Consider the following 18,574-nt stretch of genomic DNA (forward strand, 5'->3'; position numbering starts at 1 on the left):
TATTTTTTGTTTAACTATGGTCTTGGCATTCTAAATCAGGGTGCAATCAGCCTGTTCTGTAAAATGCAACTATTTAAATCTATGGAATTCCACATTTAATCTTTCATTGGTTTATATGTTTATTTCCTAGCTATCCATATCTTGCAATTTGTGTTCACACATCAATATACATGATTATAGGTGTAGTAATTCAGATAAATACACAAATTATATATTACATAAATCAAATAGGCATTCATGCGTTTGACTGCCATTTTCAAATGTGTAAATCCACTTTTCTGAAACCTGCAGGTGGAGGTGGGCCCAATTTAGTAGTAGTCCATGTGAAAAAATTGTCTTTATGGTCTTTTACCGTTCCTCCATAAGAATACAATTGTGAATAAGATTGTTGATTGTTTCTTTCATTGGAAAACCTAATAGAAAAGACATTTTTTATAGAGAGAAATATATGGGCTGGAGGGTGTAGTAACTTTGAGAATTCAGGATAAGCAGTTGCTATTTAGTGAAAAATATTATGTTGTCATAAAGTAAGTTTTTGTTGCCATTTTTTTTAATTTTATTTTTTTAATCTAAGATATAATGTTAACCATAGACTTCCATAAGAAGCTAAATTGCCTTAGAATACAATATTTTTATGCTTAAAGAAAACACTAGTAGAGTTCAACTACTTGAGGAGACATGTACATCACATACGCACAGCAGGAAAGAGACTTTGAAACACAAACCATGTTAAGTGGTAGATGGAGAGCAGGGAAAATCATTTATCTTGACTTCAGTAAGACTTTCAGCACTATTTCCCTCAATATCCTAATTGAGAAGCCATTTTAACAAGCTTACCTTTATGACTTTACTGAAAATCAGTCAGAGGAAAGAATGGGCATTTTTTTCTTGTTGGGCTTAGATACTCTCAGATTTTTTTAGTATGACACACTATGTGCAAAGACAGGCACAAATTACTAAACTTGTGTACATATTCATTCAACTTGGAGTGATGAGCAAAAAATGAGATTCCTATACATGCAAATAATAAAAAGTTCAGAAGATGAATCAGTAGATAAAGTGATGTGCTTCTTTAAGGAAAAGGTGGTTGTGGTAGTGTCATGGCTGGAAATATAGCTGATATTCCTCCTGCAGCTCGTGTTCTCCATGGTTTGGCTGCAGGTCCTCAGAAGCATCTGGCTAAGAGGAAACAGCAGGTATTGGAGCTGCCATGGAGGTTTGGGAGAACAGACCAACCCTCACTACAGCCTCCTTTAAGGTACTTGTAGAGAGCGATAAGGTCGCCCCTGAGCCTCCTCTTCTCCAGGCTGAACACGCCCAGCTCCCTCAGCCGCTCCTCGTAGGACTTGTTCTCCAGGACCCTCACCAGCTTCATCACCCTTCTCTGGACCCACTCAAGCACCTCGATGTCCTTCTTGTAGCGAGGGGCCCAAAACTGAACACAGTACTCGAGGTGCGGCCTCACCAGAGCCAAGTACAGGGGGACAATCACCTCCCTAGCCCTGCTGGTCACACTGTTCCTGATACAAGCCAGGATGCCGTTGGACTTCTTGGCCACCTAAGAACACTGCTGGCTCATATTCAGCCGACTATCAACCATCACTTCCAGGTCCTTCTCTGCCAGGCAGCTTTCCAACCACTCATCTCCCAGCCTATAGCTCTGCTTGGGGTTATTGCACCCCAGGTGCAGGACCCGGCACTTGGCCTTGTTGAACTTCATGCAGTTGACCTCAGCCCATCGGTGCAGCCTATCCAGATCCTCCTGCAGAGCCTTCCTGCCCTCGAGCAGATTGACACACGCACCTAACTTGGTGTCATCTGCAAACTTACTGAGGGTGCACTCAATGCCCTCATCCAGATCATCGATGAAGATATTAAAGAGAACCGGCCCCAGCACCGAGCCCTGGGGGACGCCACTAGTGACTGGCCTCCAACTGGATTTGACTCGATTAACACAACTCTTTGGGCCTGGCTATCCAGCCAGTTTATAACCCAACGAAGCGTGCGCCAGTCCAAGCCACGAGCAGCCAGTTTCTTGAGGAGAATGCTGTGGGAAAAGGTGTCAAAAGCCTTGCTGAAGTCAAGGTAGACCACATCCACAGCCTTTCCCTCATCTACCCAGCGCGTCACTTTGTCATAGAAGGAGATCAGGTTCGTCAGGCATGACCTGCCTTTCATAAAGCCATGCTGACTGGGCCTGATCGCCTGCTTGCCGTGCAAGTGCCACGTGATGACTCTCAAGATTATCTGTTCCATGAGCTTCCCTGGCACTGAGGTCAAACTGACAGGCCTGTAGTTACCCAGGTCAGTCCTCTGGCCCTTCTTGTAGATGGGCATCACGTTTGCTAGCCGCCAGTCCACTGGGACCTCCCCTGATAGCCAGGACTGTTGATAAATGATGGTAAGCGGCTTGGCCAGCTCCTCTGCCAGTTCTCTCAGTATTCTCGGGTGGATCCCATCCGGCCCCATCGACTTGCGCACATTCAAGTGCCGTACCAGGTCACCAACTATTTCTTTGTGGATAGTGAGGTCCACATCCTGCTCCCCATCCCCTTCCACCAGCTCAGGGTACTGGGTATCCAGAGAGCAACCAGTATTGCTGCTAAAGACTGAGGCAAAGAAGGCATTAAGCACTTCCGCTTTTTCCTCATCTTTTGTAACTAAGTTTCCCCCCGCATCCAGTAGAGGATGGAGATTCTCCTTAGTCCTCCTTTTTGTGTTGATGTATTTATAAAAAACATTTTTTGTTATCTTTAATGGCAGTAGCCAGATTGAGCTCCAGATGAGCTTTGGCCTTCCTAATTTTGTCCCTGCACAGACTTGCAACATACTTATAGTCCTCCCTAGTGGCCTGCCCACTTTTCCAAAGATTATAAACCCTCTTTTTTCTCCTAAGATCAAGCCACAATTCTCTGTTGAGCCAGGCTGGTCTTCTTCCCCGCTGGCTCGTCTTTGGGCGCGTGGGGACAGACCGTTCCTGCGCCATTAAGATTTCCCTCTTGAAGAGCGCCCAGCCTTCCTGGACCCCTCTGCCCTTCAGAACTTCCTCCCAAGGGACTTTACCAGTGTTCTCAGCAGCACAAAGCCAGCCCTCCAGAAGTCCAATACAGTGGTTTTACTGGTCCCCTTCCTGGCCTTGCCAAGAATAGTGAACTCCACCATTTGGTGGTCACTCTGCCCAAGACAGCTCCCGACAATCACATCTCCCACCAGTCCTTCTCTGTTTGTGAAGAGAAGGTCTAGCGGGGCGCCACCCCTGGTAGGCTCACTAACCAGCTGCATCAGGAAGCTATCTTCCACGCTCTCCAGAAACCTCCTAGACTGCTTTCTCAGGGCTGTGTTGTGCTTCCAGGATATGTCAGGGAAGTTGAAGTCCCCCACGAGAACAATCGCTGAAGATTTTGCAACTTCTGTCAGCTACCTGTAGAACTCCTCATCCGTCTCCTCATCCTGGTTCGGCAGTTTATAACAGACCCTGACCAGGACGCTAGCCTTGCTGGCCCCACTGATCCTAACCCAAAGGGACTCGACCTTGTCATTCCCAGCCTCGAGTTCTACAACATCGAAAGATTTTCTAATACAGAGAGACACACCACCACCCCTTCTGTGCTGCCTGTCCCTTCTGAAGAGCCTATAGCCAGGCATTGCAGCACTCCAGTCATGAGAGTGGTCCCACCACGTCTCCGTGATGGCAACCAAGTCGTAGCCTGCCTGCTGCACGATGGCTTCCAGCTCCTCCTGTTTGTTACCCATGCTGCGTGCATTGGTGTAGATGCACTTCAGCTGGGCCATTGCCTTATCCCCTGGCCTTGCTATTGTTCCCCCTGGCACAGCCCCAACAATCCTTGCTTCAGCCCCATCCCCCTTCTTACCTAGTTTAAAGCCCTCTCAATGAGCCCTGCCAGCTCCTGGCCCAGAATCTGTTTTCCCCTAAAAGATAGGGACCCATCTGCGGCCATCAGGCCGGGTGCCGAGTAAAGTGCCCCATGGTCGAAAACCCCAAGATTTCTGCGTTGGCACCAGCCCCGGAGCCACGTGTTTAACAGGTGGGCTTTCCGTGTCCTCTCTGTACCCCTCCCTGCCACTGTAGGGATGGACGAAAACACCACCTGCACTCCTGCTCCATCCACTAACCATCCCAGTCCCCTAAAGTCACTTTTGATAGCCTTCAGGCTTCTCTCTTCAATGTCATCACTACCTGCCTGGACTATCAAAAGAGGATAATAATCAGAGGGGTGAACCAGGTTGGGAAGCTTCCTGGCAACGTCCCTGACCCTGGCCCCAGGGAGGCAGCAGACTTCCCTATGGGTAGGGTCAGGCCGACAAATAGGGCCCTCTGTTCCCCTAAGAAGAGAGTCTTCCACAACAATAACCCTCCTGTCTTTCTTGGTGGAGGCAGTCCTGAGGCGTGGAGTTGACTTCCTCACCCTAGGCATCCTCCTGGGTACACCTGCTACCTCTTCCTCACCCACCGGCCTCTCAATCTCCAGGGCCTCAAAGGGCCTCAAACCTGTTGCATAAGGGCACCTGGGAAGGCGGAGCTGGAAGGGGAGGGCATCGCCTGCAATGTCGAGCAGGGACCTGTCTCCATTCCTCCTCAACTCCCAGGTCCCCTCCCTCTGCCCGACGGTGACAGGGCAGGGGGTTCACCCCCATTTGGGGTGTCTCACCTCGATACCTCTCCTTGAGGCCCTGCAGGGAGTTGCTCCACCAGTCTATCTCCCGCTCATACTCCCTGATATCCCTCAACCTCTCCACCTCCTCCTTGATCCTATCTGCCACCATGCGGACCAGGTCATCCACCTGCTCACACCTCACACACGCAGTTTCTCTGCCTCCCGACGATGGCAGGAACAGGCTCAGACACTCCCCACATCCAGTGACCTAAACTGCTGCATTTTTGAACAGGTAGTCGGTCTGGGTGTGTACCATCTTCCTGGAGAGCGCACCGTGCCTGGTGGAGACCATTGCAGCCTAGCTAACGGGAGGCTGTCATTAAGGAGGTCTTTGTATGGGTGGGGGAGAGCACTCTGCCCTGCCTGCTCGCCCTGCCTGCTCGCCCTGATGCGCCACGCCCTGTTTGCCCGCCCTGGTCGCCGCGCTCCTGGTCGCCCACACTCCCTAGGGGCAGCTTTTGAATGGCCGGGGAGGGGATGCTGCTGGCTCTGCCTACGCCTCATCAGCCTCCCTCACGAGGGCTGCCGGGTCCTGGTGGCTTCCTCAAGTAGGCTCGATGCCGGAAAAATTAGCCCTGCCTGGCCTGATCCCCTGCTCCGCTGCAGAACGCGTCTGCCCCGGAGCCGATCGCCTCGGCAAAAATTTTATAAATACAATTTTATAAACTGCACAGCTAGTATAAAACATTCAGGGAGTGTTTGTTTGTTTGCTCCCTGCCCCCTCCTTCTCCCCCGCCCCCATATTTTTGGGCCTATTAGCAAGTGCTCTCCTGACTTTCCTGTTTAAATGCTACACAATAATCCCATAGATTATTTATTCATTGGAATCAATCATGTTAAAGGAAACAATCTCGATTAGTGTCTCAGGAAAGGCTATAAGAATAAAATTATTAGATACTCTAACTGAGAAGTTTCAGCCAAGTTTAAGCTCTTGAAGAACAGGTTGTATCTCTCTTCATTTCTGCAAATACAGAATAAATTGCTCCAGAAGCTATACATTCATGTCATGGCACTCTCTTTAGGGCACCAACATGCAGGACATACCTACCCAGTGCTATTCATAGCTATCTATATGGTTGAGTTCAGCCTTACGTAGTCAAAGCAACACAGTATGTGGAACACAGTTCCAACTGATAGACTAACACAAGCCCTGTCTTTTCAGCAAGGTTAAGTGCTTTGTGCACAATGCTAGGCCAGTGTTGAAATACTACTATTCTCAGAGTTCACTTGTTACTAGCACAAGATCTATGCATTATTGTTCACAGCATAATGTAGACGAGCCCAAAGAATTTCCCAAAGTACTGCGGTTTCTACCTCCTGAGGCAGGAGAGCACCTAAAGAAAAGTGCAAAAACGATTGAGTATGGTACTTCTGTAGGCAGAGTTGGAACAGAGTACTCAGATGGATGGCTGGGGGAAGCGGAGACACGAGAGGTACATGGTGGTGTCTATTTGGGAAAGGAGCTGCAAAACAACTTGGAAAATATTGCATTTGGTTATCAGTGCACAACTGACCATGACAGACTGGGAGAGGTATTGAGAGTTTGCCTTCCCAAGGCTAATCTAATGCTTTCTGTTTGCATGTGTGAACTTAGCCTTCTGTGGTTGAGAAGCAGAACCTATTACACTTCAGTGAAAGAGTTTGTGTTAACATGCCTTACTTTAAAAAAAGCTGGCATGCTGACTGCTACTGTGGCTACCTGACAGGCAGTAATTTGTTAGCCAGCTTTATTTGTTTGAATCTGATTTGTGTTCCTTTATCCTTACTATGTGGTTACTCTGCCTTTAGCAGGATTTACCCTTAAAATGTTCCAAGCATCCATGAATTCTGACTTAACAGTGAGTGTAAAAGAATGATTTGCAAGGAGCATTTTAGAAACGGAGGAAAGCCAGAATGATGCTTTGAAATACTGTCTTGATACAGTGTGCCAGCAAAACTCACTGGAGCCTGAAAATATATGGATCTTGCTTATTGTAGAAGAAGCTAAATGTGTTACATTTAGTAACACCTAATGTGTTACTCTCATGTGATGTTGTACAAATGTTTTACAATAAACAAAAAATCAATTTCAGCTCTGCTTTTTAGCAAAATAATTGTTCATGATAGCAAGCTAACAATGATAACAATAAAATCTAATGCTTTTGGAAGAAAGAGTTTTTTATTTTTCATTAATTTTATTTTCAGTTAAGTAGCTGTTCTGTTTGTTTCTCTAGGGATGCATGTATTAAAATTTAGAAATGTTCACTGTAATTTTTACTAATTTAATCTGTTTATCCATCATTTATATTAATGTGTTCTCTGGTCTTCCCTCATCCCTCACTCCCAAACCTTAGTTATTGTTGCTTAAACTTTTCAGAAGGATATCTTTTGTGTTCCTCATAACTGGGAGTTAACTGATCTGGCAACATTTCTTTTTAATTTTCTATTATTATTAAATATAAATATAAATACAAATACAAATACAAATACAAATACAAATATAAATATAAATATAAACATTATATTTTTATTTATATATTGTTATATTAATATATTATTATATATTTACTTCAATATTGAACTAGAGGAAAGGCTGAAAATGTAATTCTAGAAGAATATCTGTGAACTGAGGAAAGTGAACAAAGTCAGAGATTAGACACCTGTGTCTAGCCCTCAGCTTGTTGCTGCACTGGGTGTTATCTTGCCACTCTTCTGTTGCTACTGCTTCACATAACTAATCTTCATCTGTTCAGGGTCTGTCAGTTAAACTTTTCTCCTTCTAGTCTGCTTCTCAAAAGTGTCCCTTGTCCCTAGTACTGAGGCACTGCGGTGCCTACCTATGGCACACAAGCACAATGCAATGCAAACGAGATTCAGAGAATGCACTAAATCTATTGTTCCTTTCCTTGTATGTTTAACTGAAGGAGAATAGGGTGGTCAGAGCCCACTCTGCATGCACTGACTTCCAGTGCACTGATTCCCACTGACTTCTGCATGGCTGTCTTCCACAGACAATGTCTAATCTCAAGTGAATAGTCTTGTACTGTTCTAAAAAGATTTTCTCTAATGGCAGAGTTGAGAGCTCACAGTTTTGTATAGTTCAGTGTGATATGCTGAGTGTGGTTAGTCCATCAGTTTTGGTGATGGAACCTATTACTTATTCAGATTCTCTCTCCCTTTTTACATAGAAGGTGCCTTAAATATTGTATCTGATATTTATAACAGATGTCCTATTCAGGGTCTGTAGAAATTTGGTATTGCTGTATAGTTGCAACTGGTTTAAAACATTCAACATGAAAGCATTAAATAAGAGAAGAGACGCTTGCTGTAAATAAGGCTTTACTGGGAAAGGGGAAGGATGTTTCATAACCAAAATGAGACCAGGCTTGCAAGAGAATGGTTGCCTAGGAATACTTTATTACACTATGCCGAGTTTGGTTACTAGGAACAGATGCTCTTTAGCTTCTGGTCAAAAGATCTAGGGAAGAAAAAGAAATCTGGAAGAGACCCAGATAGCCTAAGCTAAAGAACAAGGCCTAGGTGGACTTCACTCCAAGGTATCACAAAACTCCTGTCTAAGATTATTTAGCCTCTGAAAATTTCAGAGTTCATAGGTTTAAAGGAAAAACTGGTGGTGGTGAGGAAGGGGATATCACTTAACCTACTAGTTACTGAATTTAAATGCAGTGCAATTCCTGTAGGCATTTTGTCATCATGATCCTGTTATGATCCTCTAGATGACAGGGAAGAAAGGAGTGGGGAAAAAGAAATAAAAATCTTACAGTGATGATGAACTTAACAGGCAGATAAAGTCTTAATTAAGAATTTAATAAGAAGGTAATTATGTCTTTAAGCTTAACGGATAACATTGTGGCACACAGAAGAAGCACCAATTTGTTGCCATGAGGCTCTTACTACAGGTATAACTACAGAAGTGAAGTTACTGTAAAAACTCCACATGCTAAATCTGTAATATTTGTAAGAAAAGTTATGGTTCTTCACAGTGTTTACAGATACTGTAAAACTGAGCCTTCTCTGACCTTTAAGACATATGGGAGAAGATTCACATACTAACAGTGACTGTTTCTATAGCTATGTGTTTGAACAGGAGAATCCATTTCAAAATAGGATCAGAGGTTCCAGGATCAGAGGTCCTAGAAGTCTTCATTTACCTCTATACAGGTATGAAGTGCAGTCTCTGAGGCACTCTTGAGATATAGATAAAGCACTAAAACCATAAATTCCTCCTCACTTTCTGTCGTTAAATGTTGTTGACCTTGCAAATGATAACCTGGTGAGGCACTGTCCTTATCAAATGGTGCACTTACATTATGAGAAACAGTTCTGGAACACTAATCAATTTTCTTCCTAAATCATTGTCTGCTTCCATTTGGTTTTGGTTATTTTCTTTTCCCCTCCCCACACTGCATCCAACTTACTATTAGTGGGTTGCTGCATTGCTTCCCATCTGATTGTGTGATTATGCCAGAGGGACACAGGGGAAATATGTGCACAGCCCCTTCTCTCCTACCATGTATGCCTGGTAGGCTGGGAGGGGTCAGACCCCCCTGGGGGAATTTTGTATTCCATGTACTTAAGAGACCATCTCCTATCTCCAGGTTCTTTCCTTATTTTGTGCGTCCGTGAGGTAGGAACTATGCAAGACTGGCTCAAGGCTAGTCAGATATCTACTCTCACATCAATGTAGCTTAAAAATATTTCTTATATTCTCCAGTACAAAATATTTCAACACAAAGTTTTTTAAGGACTTTTTTTTTTTTTTTTTTTTTTTTTAGGAAACAAATCTTAATAAACAAAAATAAACATTGTAAAGATTCCCATGAGATTTAAAATATAAAAAATACCAAAGAATACTTGTCAAACAAACTTACTGTTTCTAGCATTTTGCCTAAAAAAGTTACATTGGTGGATACAAAAGAATGTTAACATAAAATTAATAACAGTTCCTAGTCTAATACTACAGCCACCCAGAATAAACAACATTTTCTTAGAAGGAAGCTTTTATTTCCCATTTATAGTCATTAAAAGGTAAATAGATACCCATCATTCAGGCACCCTGTTGAAGTCTCAGATGCCTTTCCTTGATACAATAGTTTGTTTGCCTAATTGCCTAGAGTCAAGAGGAAGCTAACTCTCAATCTGGCTCCTTTTTTCCAGATTTCCAATTTTTCCAAGTTTCTATTGCTGTTTTCTTGTGAAGACTCAAAGGTAGAAAAAAATAAATCGTGCCTGAAGAAGTAATTTCATGTACTATCTAGAACAAAAGTCATGGAAGGAAGGAGAAAATTCACTATTTTTGTTGGATGCATTCCTCTTCCACAAGCATTCCAATGCTTTGGCAAGCTATTACAGAAATCTGAATTGGAGTTTAATGTTTGGGTCCTAGGCAGAACCTCTTACAGGCTCTTAGGTCAATTGTGCAGATGATAAGGTCATAAGAACAGAGAACAGAAAAAAAAAGTCGCAGAATTTAGTCATTCCTACCTAAATACAGTCTAAGTCATCAGATGCTAACACACCTTGAATGAGGAATGCATTGAAAAGTGACAGGCTGGGTATGCTCCATGCCAAAATGAACACATTCAGCACATGCTCCTGCTCTTGGATGGTTAGGGATTAGAAAGCCAGTGTTTGAGATTAAAACTATGATGAATATTTCATGCAACAAGAAGATTAACAAATTTGAGAGGAAAAAACTTGTGACAAATGCAAAAGGAATGTTTTTTTGTTGTTGTTGTTTGTTCGTTTGTTTTTTGTAAATCTGCTGCAGTTTCTGACAAAAAGCATTTTTTTTGACAAAAAAAGCATTTTTTGTCAGCCTAATCCAGAATGCATGAAATTTATTTCCAATACTTTATAACAAACGTGTAACTAAAATAGAGTCTCTCATGATAGAAGACCATCCATCAATATTTTAGTCTTTAGGAAAGAAAGAAAAAAAAATGACCTTAAATGTTGGACATGTATACACCTGTATAATTTTATTTTATTTTATTTTATTTTATTTTATTTTATTTTATTTTATTTTATTTTATTTTATTTTATTTTATTTTATTTTATTTTATTTTATATTTTATTTTACGGGGTGAGAAGTTCCCTTTATGAACCTTAGGATAAACATTTTGATGCCTGCAGGGGCTAAGCTGTAAAAAAATTACTTTTATATGGTTTGTGGCTTCAATGCAATATATGAACATCAGAATTGGCAGGCTAGAACAAGTGCTGTTTATATGATTTCAAGATTTTAATATTCTTGTCTTAAGATGGGGGGATTGTAAGAGAATGTGGAACTGACGCAGTTTCAACAATGTGCATGGTTTTGCTCTTGTGACAGTAGTCAGGAAATTGTGAGTAAGAATGCTGTCTTGTAAACTGCCTCTAAAACTCATGTTTAATGCAGCTCTAGCTGTAGGCAATGACAGCAGTTGCCTATGGCAGCTGCCTGTGAGGAAAATGTTGTGGCCACATTGACAAATCACCACTCTAGTATATATAAATTCTTCTTGCTGGTTCAAATTTGCACTGGCAAATCAAATGACTAAAGTATTGGCTGTTTATGTCACTAAATTTATGCTAGATCCAAAGTTGGCTATCCTTCCAGAATTAACATTACCTCTGCATGACGTGCCCTATTTCTTCAGTAATACAATAGCTTTTTCATACCTGATATTGATCAGATTTGTGTTCTTAGATTGTGTGATATATATAGCAGTGGTGCTAAGGATACAGTGACCATGGCCAGAGAGCTAGCATTTTCTACTTTCACCCCTCCAATACCATTCCTTAGAAACAGCTGGATTAAGCTGACCTTTTGCTTTTCATGGTAGAAGTAGCTGAGTCTGTGTCAAATATCTGAAGTTTGCTGATGGAAGAGTAATTTGGCTATGTTACTGGGAAGACAGTGCACAGTAAGGTGGTAACATAAATCTTACTGTCTTGCTTATATGTATTTTGCTTATTGGGAAGCTGATTGCATTGTGAAATGCCAGATTTTCAGTTAGTTATCATACCCTTTCTGACTAAATAATATGAAGGGCATATGGAATCAGGTCCTTGGGTGGCTAACCTATAGGTGATCTACACTGGTATAATTCCTAGCATTCATAAAGCTTTGTGGATCAAGTACATAAATTGAAGAACAGAATGGACTAAAATGTACCTCAAATGCATCTGTGACAGATGTAGGATATTTTTTGACTGAAGAAATTCCAGCTTAAGCTTTAACTTGAGAAGAAGCCATGCGACAGTAGAAATCAATGTGGGTATTCACAAATTATAATAGAAAATAATTAATAACAGAAAACTTGCAACTTGTAAGTAGTTAGAGCACCTAAAAGTGGTTGTTATTCCTGTAGCTTAGAAGAAAGGACTAGCTAACGTTTCACTTATTTTGTAATGATTTGTCTTTATCTAGTCCATACTTACAGCTTTTTCTTCAGAAATGAAGCTGAGAACTTTATTTTTATTATTATTATTATATATTTTTTAATATATATATAAATTAAAATTGAGATACTGCACTATTCACTTCATGGCTTTATGAAATGCACTAGGTGTCTCTTGTGAAACTGGTGATGTTGTTGCTCTCTTTAAAGACTCTAAATGTCTTTAGTTTGAGCTATAAACTCCCTGTTTCTGAAACCTTGGCCCAGAGTTCTTAAAATCTGACAGTTTCTACCTATCTGTTCATTTGCTTGAAATTCAAGCACGTGTATGTGAATCTTTCAAGCCAAGAAGCTTATGCTTGAATCTAAATTGAGGCTGCTAGGAAGTCTTGGATATGCCCTTAAGAATACATTAGCTTAATTATTGGAAAGGTACCTGATAATAAAACAGGATTCAAAATAAGATCCTAAAGGCTCTAGCCTCATTTTGTGTAATCAGCAGCCCCTCCTCATTTATTTAGTGTCTTTAAGCAGGAAGAGGGTGTTTTTTTCTAAAGGGTAATAAATAGCTCCAAGATTTACTGAGATATTGTAAACTATTATACTTTTAGCCTATATCTATGCAACTGTGTTATTCTCATAAATAGAACTATTCATGTGTTTATGCACCTTGCAACATTGAGGCCACGTTCTAGAAAATCAATCAAAAAACCTCGTCCCCAATGATTAATCGTCTCTGCAATTTTCTTTTGGAAAGAAAGTAGTTAAATTCTAGACAGCTTGAAATGATCTACAAAGCAAAAGAAGTTCTTACTCCAGTTCTTTCACAGGTTCTGTTGTGCAAAATTGAAACCAAATCTTTATGTAGGAGTAATCTGCACTGATGAAGGGAAATTAAAGTTTGGATAAATCTTGATATGTGAAAGAAACAAGGTTTGCCATCCCAGATTGGCATGGCTATTTTGATGTTTCATCCATGGGCTAGGGTGCTTTCTGTGATACTTCCTTGCTTGATGCAATTCTTTATGGGCAATATATTCATAGTGGCTCCTGAAGTGAATAGCTACCCTTGAAACCTGATTGACTTCACAAAGCACAATGGACGAGTTACTTAAAAAAATGTTAGTAAATTCTGCTACCTGGGGCCATGGGATCTCTTTAGGTTTGTTTTTAAATGAATTAGAACTCTATTAAAAATAATGAACTCTATTAAAAACAGTCATGTGGAGAATTATGTTAGTGAAAAGAAATGAGAACTATTTAAAACATCTTCAGAAAGAAAAATGGTTGGGTGCATGTGAGAATTTGGACAAATTCTTAAATGTACTTAAGACTGTGCACTGTTTCCCCTTCCTAGCACAGGCCTATGGGCCCAAGTCTTTTTTTTTTTTTTTTTTTTTTTTTTTTTTGTAATAGTTCAGTGTTTCAGGATTATTATTACTATTATTTTTTTTTTTTAATTTATTTGCCTGGTTGGGAATTTATGTATTGTCTGCAAGCTTTATTTATTTATTTATTGGTAAAACCAGTCTTGATTAGTTGTGAGAACAAAAATCTGGGAAAATCGAATCTAATACTTCTAAGCTGCTTTTGAAAATGTTTGGTAGGAATATATTTATCAATATATACTTATCTATATCAGTTGCTTAACAGTATGTAAAAATGATTTTATTTTATTCTGCAGAAGCTAAGAAATTAGCTAAGTTAAGCAGGTACTTGTGTTGAAGCTCTCCATGGAAAAGCTGCTGGCTTCTTTCTGTACCAGCCCTTTTGGAAATGTAAGCTGTCATTCTAGCTCAGTGTTAAGGAGGGGAATGCACAGGAAGCACACTTCTTAAAAGTTAGGCAATTACTTTATAACTCTGGACTTGATTTTCTCCCAGTTGCTGTCTGCATTAAATTAATAACTGTACTTGCCAGATCTATATTTCATGCTTTCCTCTTAATCTTCACTGTCTAAAACATTGAGAAATAACAGACTGTTTTCCTCTAGTGAATAACTGAGATGTCCTTAGAGAGGAGTTCTGCTGTGTAAATGAGGCCAAGTTGGAATTACTGTGTGGGCAGGCAATTCCTAATAGTTTAAGAAGTGGCTCAGAAGTCAGAAACTTTATTAAAAGAATATCTAGACCATGGAAATCATCTTCCCCTCACTGTACACTTGAGTAATATTGTTACTTCATCACTGAACAACTTCCACTGACCTTCTCTGCCAGAGAACTCCTACATCTCAATTTTTTGTGTTTTTGTGTCAGTCTCAATATTTGCTTCTTAGGACATAAAGCTTTTATGTAGATGGCTGTGTATTGAAACCTTCACAAAAAACATAGTTAATATAATCTGTGTGGAAAAATACTGTCACTTTGGAACTTCCTTATATGTCCTTTCATTAGCAAGAGTGGTGGATGTGGAGATTCAATTTTTGCACTGGTAACCACCTCCTCCTACCTACATTTTTTTCCTCTGTTCACCTCCGGAGTCCTCCCCCCTTCATATAAAACCCATACATGGACAAAGGCCCAGTCTAGACTGAAGAGGAGAACGAGATGGAAGAGAGGAGATGAAAACCTGAAATGTGTGTGAAAGCAAATTAATGCAGTTTTACTTGGAAAGTTTTACTTTCTACTATGATGCACGCTGCCAGAAAGAACAATGAAGGACTGAAGATTTTTCAGCTATCCAATAAAGAAGTCCATTTTATCACCACTATAGACAAAATGGATTTAAACTTAATAATTCTTATAATCATTTCCTGTTTCATCTACTGCTTAGGAATTGTAGGTGTAATAATTAATAGGAGGAATATGTTTGATTTTCATGGCTGGGGCCAAAAAAACCCCTGTTTATTCTCTTTATACCTATAAATACAAAGATGAATAAAATGGTAGAACAGTGTCAATTAAGCTTCACACAACCATACAACAGTAAATACAGAGGCTTTTCAATTAAACTGGAGTGCTAAATCTCAGTGTTCCTGAGTGTGGAAGTTCTCAATATTGGGAAGCTCCCAAGCATGTGGTATTTTAAAAATTAACATAGTGTAATGTATAATAAAGTATTTTTGGTTTGCTGTCTCATTGCAATGGTTTACAATGGTTTACAATCTACAATTACTTTCCTTTCTACACAGCATGAATTAATATTCTTTGTGGTAAAAGAAATGTAACTGTTTGCTGGGGAACATGGTAAAACAGAGGAAATAAAAGTACTGTTCATGTATTCTGTTATTGTAACCTCAGACTGAGCTGTGACAGATATCAGATGTCCTTGCATGGTAGTCTTGCCAGTGAAAGTTTTGCAGGTCTTTTGTTTGTTTGTTTGTTTGTTTGTTTTTGTCAGATTGCATTCTATGTACAGCTGTTGCTGCTTTGGAGTTGATTGTGCAGGATACTCCACTTAGCTGGAGTGATGAATCCAGAACTTCCTAGCTCCCCTTAGGATCCCCTGATCATCCTCTTCTCCAGGATGTTCTACTGCCTCATTTTAATTGAGGTAGGTGAGTTCAGTTTTATTTCTACCTGGGGAACTTAATTTCCCATGTGCATGTTAAGACAAATATCATGTGTGCACGAGCAAGCCCAGAATTTTATTTTTACTTTAAAAAAGGTATTGGGCATGTCAGTAAGTTAGAGGTTTTCTTAAGGAGTGTTCAGCCACTCAACGGTGTTGTCACAATTTCTCTACAAACTGAGTGTAGATCCCATATGTTGGCTGTTAACAAAATTACATGACATTATACCAAAAAACAAAACCAAAAACACAAACAAACAAACAAACTAAAACACTAGAAAAATGTATCTTGTACAAAATTTTTGTGATTGTAGATTTTGGCTAGTTACTTAAACTTGTAATTTTTCCTGATTCTTTTTACCCTCCTTTCTGCCATGCATATAGGTATTTCTTCTTTCCTTTTCAAGAAAAATTTCCTTACGAAGACATACTTCCCATGTTTTTCAACTCCCTACTAAAATATGTTTTTTCTTTTCCTCCTTCAAGCACACTATTAAAATAAGAAGACGTCTTTGCATGTACATTAATAGTACTGTGTATTACCTGTAATTCTTTCTACACGTCTCACTTTCTATAATGCCACTGTCATTTTAAAGCACTTGGGGCATATGTTTGTCCATAGATTCTTGCTTGGTGATGCTAAAATAATCCTTTCTGTTGAAAATTGCATTAGCTTTTATTCTGAAGTGCTGTGATATCATAAATGGTATCAAAAAGTTTAAAAGCATCTTTAAGCCTCAAGAAACTATGCAATAGAGTGATTACTGAAGCACTTTCTTTGGTCAATGTTTTTGTTGGGATTTATGGAGAATATTAGGGAAGATAAATACAGCCATTTCAATTAAAAGGAAATATTGTATAATGTTAAGCTAATTGATTCATCCGGTACAAAGAGCAAAGAAATGAGAGGCACATTCTGCATACTCGGCACAAATATGCCTCATGCAGAAAAACAATTCCGTTTTCTGACTGCTGTATTTGTTTTAGCAATTTAAGATTGGATGGGATCTTCCACACTATTGATTTTAGTTCTTGGCTTCTGGAGGCAGCCACATCACAAAAAAAAATCCTAAGGAAACTTAAAAGGCCGCCTTGTGAAATTGCTTCAGTTTCTTTCTCACATTACTCCCATTAGCAGGGTGCTAAACATTGCCATTCTTCTAATGATCAGATACATCTGCCTTGCCTCCAGCCTTACATGCATGCAGGCTGGTGGCCACCCTTTTGCCTGAATCCAGACAACGTCCACAAGCCAGCTGTGGCCTCTGTCCCTGCTGCAGCCAGCCCACTGCTGGTGGTGATGAGGGTTCTCTGGCATTGGGTGATGCCTGTGCTTGATGACAGGCTGCCTGCCCTGGGCTGCCCCATGGCCAGAAGAGAGGTGCCGGCTCTGCTTGGTTCTTTTTGTCAGTGAGCACACTTTTTTTTTTTTTTGACATCATGCAGAAGATGCATGAAAACAGAACAGAACAGAAAAGATGAATGTGCAGGGCTGAAGTTCATTATTATTATTATTATTTTCCTTCATTCTCAGGGATTGAAAAAAATAATGGGGGGCGGTGCGAGGGAGCATCAGGGAATGACTGTATAACATCGCTGTGGCAATATGAAAAAAAACAAAGCAGAATTTATATCATAAACAGCTCAAGCTTACTCATATGAAATTTGTGATGACATTGTCTCTTTTGAAGCTGAGCTATGCAGGTTGTTAATTTCTAATTTACGTTTAATTTCACTGTCCAAAATGTAGTTCTTTTTCATTTACCACATTTTTGCATTTCTGTATTCAGTGATGCATGTTGAACAGTTCCCATAAATCACAGAATCACAGAATTGTCTAGGTTGGAAGAGACCTCAAGATCATTGAGTCCAACCTCTGACCTAACACTAACAAGTCCTCCACTAAACCATATTGCTAAGTTCAACATCTAAACGTCTTTTAAAGACCTCCAGGGATGGTGACTCCACCACTTCCCTGGGCAGCCTATTCTAATGCCTAACAACCCTCTCAGTAAAGAAGTTCTTCATAATATCCAACCTAAAACACTGTAGTGGGTTTGCATGGCAAGGTTTTGGTAGCAGGGGGCCATAGGGGTGGTTTCTGTGAGAAGGATCTAGAAGCTGCCCCATGTTTGGTAAGGGCCCCACAGCTGACCAGAGCTGAGCCAATAAGCAATGTTGTTTTGCGCCTCTGTGAGAGCATATTTAAGACAGGGAAAAAAAACGCTGTGATACACAGCAGCTGGGAGAGTGAGAGGAGTGAGAAAAACAGCCTTGCAGGCGCCAAGGTCAGTGAAGAAGGAGGGGGAGAGGTGCTCCAGGCGCCGGAGCAGAAGTCCCCTGCGGCCTGTGGTGAGGACCATGGTGAAGCAGGATGTCCCCCTGCAGCCCATGGAGCACCACGGTGGAGCAGGGTTCCACGCTGCAGCCCGTGGAGGACACCACGGTGGAGCAGGTGGCCCTGCACCGACGGAGGCTGCCGCCTGTGGAAGACCCCTGCCGGAGCAGATTCCGGGCCGGACCTGTAGCCCGTGGAGAGGAGCCCACGCAGGAGCAGGTGACCTGTCAGGAGCTGCTGCCCGTAGGGGAGCCAGGTTGGAGCAGTTTTCTCCTGAGGGATGGACCCCGTGGTATGGACCCATATCTGGAGCAGTTCTGGGAGAGCTGCTGCCTGTGGGAAGCCCATGCTGGATCAGTTCATCAAGGACTGTATCCCGTGGGTGGGACCCCACAGCACAGGGGTCGAGAGTGACTGAGAAGGAGCAGCAGAGAAGAAGCACTGTAGACTGACCATAACCCCCATTCCCCCGTTCCCCTGCGCCGCTCGGGGGGAGGAGGTGGAAGAGGGTGGATGGGGGGGGAAGGTGCTTTTGGTTTCTTTCCTTTGTTTCTCACTTCTCTAGCTTGTTAGTAATGAGCAATAAATCTTACTATCTCCTTATGCTGAGTCTGTTTTGCGCATTACAATAATTATTGCGTGATTTTCTCGTCCTTATCTCAACC

Source organism: Aythya marila, assembly GCF_965140915.1.
Source record: "Aythya marila genome assembly, chromosome: 2".
Taxonomy (NCBI): Eukaryota; Metazoa; Chordata; class Aves; order Anseriformes; family Anatidae; genus Aythya; species Aythya marila.